Source organism: Miscanthus floridulus, chromosome 10 (genome assembly GCF_019320115.1).
Source record: "Miscanthus floridulus cultivar M001 chromosome 10, ASM1932011v1, whole genome shotgun sequence".
Lineage (NCBI taxonomy): Eukaryota > Viridiplantae > Streptophyta > Magnoliopsida > Poales > Poaceae > Miscanthus > Miscanthus floridulus.
The window spans coordinates 2,036,660-2,042,168 of NC_089589.1; the positions used below are offsets into that span (position 1 = coordinate 2,036,660).

Sequence of the window (5,509 nt, forward strand, 5' to 3'; positions counted from 1 at the left end):
CATTCAAAGAGAAACGATTCTAGTGTCGTATTTGAATCAGCTGATATCGGCTTTTATGCAATCGATTCCTTGATGACCCGATCTTTAGAAGCTTCGAATTCCCGCATTCCTAAATTTTGGTGTAAACAGGAGTGGTACGAGCTGTGCGCTGGCCGAGCTCCGTTGCGGTGGTTTTTTAGAAACTGCTCGAGAGTTGGACGAGCTGATAGAAGGGGATCGTTTGGGCTTGCATCATGGCCCACAAACGTGAGTGTCCGAGCAGGCAAACGTCCTGAGGAGAGTATTACCATTTTTATAGCTCCCATTACAACCTACGGGCATAAATCTACATACTTTTGCAACGCGCCATTATGCATCTACAACAACTTAAACTCAGTGGAGTTGACACCTTGTGTGTTTGTATGGCTGTTAATACTGCTGCTCGAAATTTTAGACCGTCCTCAATTACGTCCTCGTTGCTACTGCTGTCATCGACGTGTACAAACTCTTGCTATCGTAGAGTTTGCTGAAACATTACTGATGGTTGCCAATGCTTTCAAATGCAATTCATTAACTGAAAAGGCTGCTTTTTAGTTCAAGAGGGAGTCCCATTCTACTAATTATTATACCTGAGCATGTTAAAATTCAGAGAATTGCTTGACGTACTGTTGAAAGTTGAAACATACTGATCTGGACATATTGTAGATTAAATCACCATGATTACTATCAACACAATGTATTCAGTGTGAAATAATAATATACCTCTCTTCGTCTTCCTCCGCACGCCGGTCCCCGTCCTCGTGCACTCCGTCACCTCCGCCACTCGCTCCGCCGTCGCCCTACTCGATATGCTCCACAGTTGCCGCAGTCGAGCTCGACGACGGCCGCGGCGGTGCTCGGGTCCAGTGAAGCCGACATCGAAGCGTATATGACGGCGGCGGAGTGCGGTTCAGGTGCAGCGGGCCCCGGTAAGCTCCGGTCTCCGGACGGGAACGAGGTCGGGTCATCTGTTCACTCCTGCTGTCACCTCGCCGTTCTCCGCCCTCCCCCTGCCGTCCCCGTCCCCGGGGATCATAGACTAGTCGTCCGCGGCTATGTTGTTGCCGGATGACGCGGCGCCCGGCAGCCGCGACGAATTGGACGACGCTGCACGCATCCGCGGCCAGTGTTGCCCCGGTCCGTCCGCCGTTGCGTGCGTTTGCACTTGGCTCCGCGATTCAGTCGTTCCCTTCTCTCTCTTTGTTTGACAAAATGAATCTCTTTTCCTGTCTCACGTGCAAAGATTCCTTGATCTCATCGCCTAAACATTTTGTTGCAGATACAGATCCGTTAGGACAAGCTGCTGGGGATCTGTTGGATTACAGAGCTGATGTGGATATTCCTAGCCACACGTGTACAGGTATGTGTCTTCCATTATGTTCTTGTTTTCACACTGAGCATTGGTACCCCCAACATCATGTACAAAAGTAAGCATCGGGTAAACAGTTTTACCTTTCCATTCCAAATTTACACGATTTTTATCCACACATCACTGCCATGATTCCTTGATGGGAGAGATTGTGTTTGGCCTCACTGTATACCGTCCTCAGAGGATTACTAATGCCTTGAACTTTATCCACATTTAACATGTTGCTTTCTTGCTTTCTTTCTGCTTTGAAGACCAACCTACTATACCGCCTTAGCTGTTTCCTGAATTCCTGATTTTTCTCCCTCTTCCTCAAAGTGTGATGTACACACATTTAGCGTCACTGCCCTTTCTTTATTTTGTGCAGTATGTGGTTTGTAGCTAGATAGTGATTTGCCAATTTTCCTTGATTATTCAATGATGTAGCGATGACTACTTTGTAATTCATATGCTATAAGGTAGTTTAGCAGACCTCACCTAGGTACAATCCCTCGTGATTAAATTTTACACACTGCCACACTGGTATCTCTTGATACCTTATCTGAATGTGGTGAAAATAACTGTGATAACACTAAAAGGAAACAATGGAGGGCGAAAATCTTCTATGTGTTTGACTTTGATCTGATTGAGCCATGTCTGCAATTGCAACCCTCCATGATTTTGGGAGAACAATTAATTTGTTAATAAATCAGTTACATCTAAATGGCTTCTCATTGTAATACAAGGTAATAGTACTCGTCGCCTTTTGCCAATCAGGTGTTAGAACTTTATTCTTTTAGCAAACATCCTGACTCACAGTGGAGCATTACCAACGGTAATAAATTAGAACTATAAGGGAATGATAAATTCATGTTCTGAAAAGATTCTTGATGATATCATTTTGCGTATTCAGTTGATACACAGGTAGAGATGATGTCTTATGTTGCAAGCTATCCAAATTAAGTCTGTGATTTTTGCATGCACTGTTTTCTTCATTTTTCTATCTGGTGGGTTATATTAATGTTGTTTCCAAGTTGGAATAAAAAGTTGTTAGCTATGTGGAGGCATTACTCTAGGATGGTTTGCTACAATTGCTCAAAACACCTGCGTTTGGTGCTTCTGCATTTGCCTCCTGCTAAATAAAAATATGCACGTGCTGCTACTATCTAATTAATTTATGTCTCATTTTTGCACCCACCTTCAACATGTTTCCTTTAGAATACTATAGGCAGGGTACTATTCTACCACTAGACATCAGCGTTTTAAAAGCAAAAAGCTTCCTTCCCGCTAAACTTGCCAATTCCATTACATATGTTGCCTCTAATGGAGCTAGGGGTGGGATTCTGACTGCTTGGGATCCCACTGTTTTCTCCCTCCTCCACTCACCAGGACAATCACTCACTTACCACTAGCCTGAGCTCCAATATTTCTGACAATGACCTTGCCATCACAAACATTTATGCACCTTCAGACCACAGGGATTCGGCCATTTTCCTGAATAACCTGAAATTGCTGCCGCCTCTAGCTAGTTTCTGGCCTCTGGGTCCTGATAGGTGACTTTAACTTAACCAGAACCAGAGAAGACGAGCAATTCGAATTTCAATCAAACTTTAGCAAATGTGTTCAATGAAACAATTCAGGACCTCAGCATCTGTGAACTGCACCTGAATGATAGGCTTTTTACTTGGTCCAACATGCAAGCGTCTCCTGTCCTCGCACGTTTAGACAGAGCTTTCACCAACTATGAACATGGCCTGGTCTTCCAATCATCAACTCTTTCTTCTCTTCCAAGGCCAACCTCGGATCACACGCCACTCTTGCTTACCATGTCCACTGCAATTCCAAAACCTGCTTTCTTCCGTTTTGAAAATACGTGGCTTCGCAACCAATCCTTTCTCCCTTCTGTGTTACCGGTATGGCAGCAGGCACCTTCTTGTGTGGATCCGGCTGGACAGCTTGTGTGCACCAAGGCAACTAGAGTGGCAGCTAAGGTTTGGTCAGTGTAACAGGGTACCACCTTCACTGATCCCAAACTGTAAGTTCTTAATCCAGCTTTTTGACTTTTATGAAGAGACCCGCTGCCTCTCAATGGAAGAGTTTCAGGTTCACCAACAGGTGCCGGAATGTCTCACACAGGCACTGAAGGAGAAAGCAGCCTACTGGAAGCAAAGAAACAAGAATCGTGCAATAAAAGAGAGTGGTGCCAACACGGCTTACCACCATGCCCAAGCAACCCTGCGTATGCGCCACAATTGTATCAGGGTAGTGCAGGTGGATGGAGTTAACTTTCAAATGATGAAGGAAAGGTTCAGGCTCTGACCGAGTACTTCAAGGGAATTATTGGTCAACCGGGCAACTCAACTCCAATAAACATCAATGTGCTATATGATGGCAGACCAGCACCGAGTACTATGCTAACAGAGCCATTCACTGAAGAAGAGACCAAGCAAGCCCTGATGGCCATGAATAGAAACAGCGCACCTGGCCCTGACGGTTTTGGGCCAGGTTTCTACAGGGCGGCTTGGGCCACAGTAAAGGGACAAATCATGAACTTCATGACTGCTTTCCACCAAGAATCAGTTCAGCTCAAGCGCATCAATAGATCTTACATGATACTACTGCCAAAAAAGCCTGGAGCAGTGGCAGTCGATGCATTTCGGCCTATATGCTTACAAAACTGCAGCCTCAAAATCCTTGCAAAGGTGCTCACAGGCAGGCTACAGCGTGAAATCCCAGCTTTGATCAATCTCAAACAAACCGGTTTTATCAAGGGGAGATCAATAGCGGAGAGCCAGAGACTTTTATCCATGCAATTGAGCTAGTTCAGATCTGTCACAAAAGGAACCTGCCGGCAATGGTTCTCAAACTGGATTTTGCAAAGGCTTTCGATACAGTCAATTGGGAAGGCCTATTCAGGGTACTGAGAGCACGTGGTTTCCAGGAACTGTGGATCAGCTGGATGCAAGGGATTCTGTCTTCTTCCAAATCAGCTGTTCTGGTCAACGGCAGCCCCGGACCATGGATAACTTGCAAACGTGGTCTACGCCAAAGTGACCCTCTGTCACCTTACCTCTTCCTCCTAGTTGCTGAAACTCTGCAATGCTTGATCAAGGCCAACTCTGAAAGCCTGCTGCACCCGGTGAATGATGGCCTACCCTGTGCTGTACTCCAACAAGTTCTTCAAGCAGGTGGTGGGCAGTGTTCTTCTTTCCTACTTCTGATTGTTGTTGTGGTCTCCAGGCTATATTTACTGTCAAAAACTCTCTATTATTTATTCTGGAACAAAGCTTTTTTTTTTTTTTTTGTTATGTCCTAAAATGAGGTCAGGCAAGAGCATTTTTTTCCCATGGGCTGAGTAAATCTAGATTTATGCTTTGCATGATGAGACAAGATGGAGAATGTATACCGATTATGATGTGTGCTTTTTACCCTTAGCTATATTACTGAATCAGTATTATTAGTTGTCAGTCTAATAATGCAAAGGGTAGAACTACCGGAATAAATATTTTTGGACTTCAGATGCTTTGTACCTTCTATAAATGTCAATGTAATTTTAACTTTGTCTTGGTAAAGGTAGAACTACCGGGGTAAATATTTTTGGGCTTCAGATGCTTTATTAACTGGGATGGGTAGACACAATCTCAAATAACTCTTGGAAACTAGCTAATGGTCTGCTTTCTTTTGTTTCATTTGTATAAGTAAATGGTTTGGTCTAACACAACTTGCTTGGAACTAGAAGGCTCTGTTGTTTTTTTAGAAGTATATGTTTTGTGTATATATCGAGCTCAGCATATTGTAAGATACAGAGTTGTGTTATCTTTGTAAGCTTGTTTGTTTCATTAATAACTTGAAATCCCCTAGTGCATCACTGCTATGTTGGAGCATATGTATGCAGTGGTGTGGCAACAAAGATTTCCGTCCATTCGAGGAGTTCAAGGTACATGGCCTCTTCTTGCTTTTTTTGTTTTTGGGAAGATACCACGCATATTTTAGGATCACACGCAAGACAGAGCGTCTTCAACTTCCAGTAATTTCAAGTCAAGGAATGTTTCTTATTAATAACTGTTTGGCGTACAAGAGAAGGTGTGAAACCGCATGCAAGATCAACTCCCCTCCTGGGTGTCCAACCATCTGCTGCAACTGCGT

The 5,509-nt window shown here is 44.1% G+C and overlaps 1 long non-coding RNA gene across 1 annotated transcript; it reads left to right on the forward strand.

The window, feature by feature from the left end:
* Positions 1 to 751: 751 nt before the first annotated feature.
* LOC136487508 (uncharacterized) lies at positions 752 to 5,215 on the forward strand. The gene is made up of 4 exons (XR_010767285.1): positions 752 to 1,199; positions 1,298 to 1,378; positions 3,289 to 3,398; positions 3,467 to 5,215. It is a non-coding gene; the product is annotated as an uncharacterized lncRNA (long non-coding RNA).
* Positions 5,216 to 5,509: the final 294 nt, after the last annotated feature.